The sequence below is a fragment of the Chaetura pelagica genome, unplaced genomic scaffold (genome assembly GCF_000747805.2).
Source record: "Chaetura pelagica isolate M959 unplaced genomic scaffold, ChaPel_1.0 scaffold300, whole genome shotgun sequence".
NCBI classification, from domain to species: domain Eukaryota; kingdom Metazoa; phylum Chordata; class Aves; order Apodiformes; family Apodidae; genus Chaetura; species Chaetura pelagica.
This window is the reverse complement of record NW_009951945.1, coordinates 2466212-2466745: the sequence shown is the minus strand read 5'-3', so window position 1 is coordinate 2466745 and position 534 is coordinate 2466212. Positions and strand designations below refer to the sequence as shown.

General features: G+C 44.2%; 1 protein-coding gene across 1 annotated transcript in view; it reads left to right on the top strand.

Annotated features, from left to right (window-relative positions):
* Nucleotides 1-534, top strand: part of COL6A1 (collagen, type VI, alpha 1) — a 24903-nt gene that overhangs the window by 1383 nt on the left and 22986 nt on the right. The window lies entirely within an intron of this gene.

The window sequence follows — 534 nt, the reverse complement described above, 5'->3', positions numbered from 1 at the left end:
TTTGTAAGACATTCCCACTTTAAATCTTTTTTTTTTTTTTTTTTTTGGCTCCTTTTCCTTGGCTCAGTCTTGTCAGGTCTTACTAGTAAGACTGGGGTACAGCTGGAGGGATAACAGCTGGTACTGGTTCTGAAAGATTTTGGGTTTGGCAGTGGCTATTAAAGGTGCCTTTGCTCTCCTCTGCAATGGTATTTGTTCCAGAAAATCATCAATCTGTCATGTCTTGGTTTTATTGTTTTAAGTTGTTGCTGCAGCTGCGTGTTATTTTGTATAATAACTAGTACTGGACTTATAAAGGTAGATTTTTAATGTGAATGGGAAAAAAATATATAGGAAGCTGTTGAATGCCTCAAGCTGGCATTTTCTGAGTACGTGCTCCATCCAGCTTACCCTTGATGACAAAAGAAAGGGGTGGCCTCACCCTCCTGTGTGTGCTGGCCTGTCTTGTGTGGGGTTAGGACAGGAGAGTGATCCCTTGGCGCCGATCTTGCTGGGAGGGGAGCTGGGCTGCAGGCGTGCATCCCGGGATCTCCT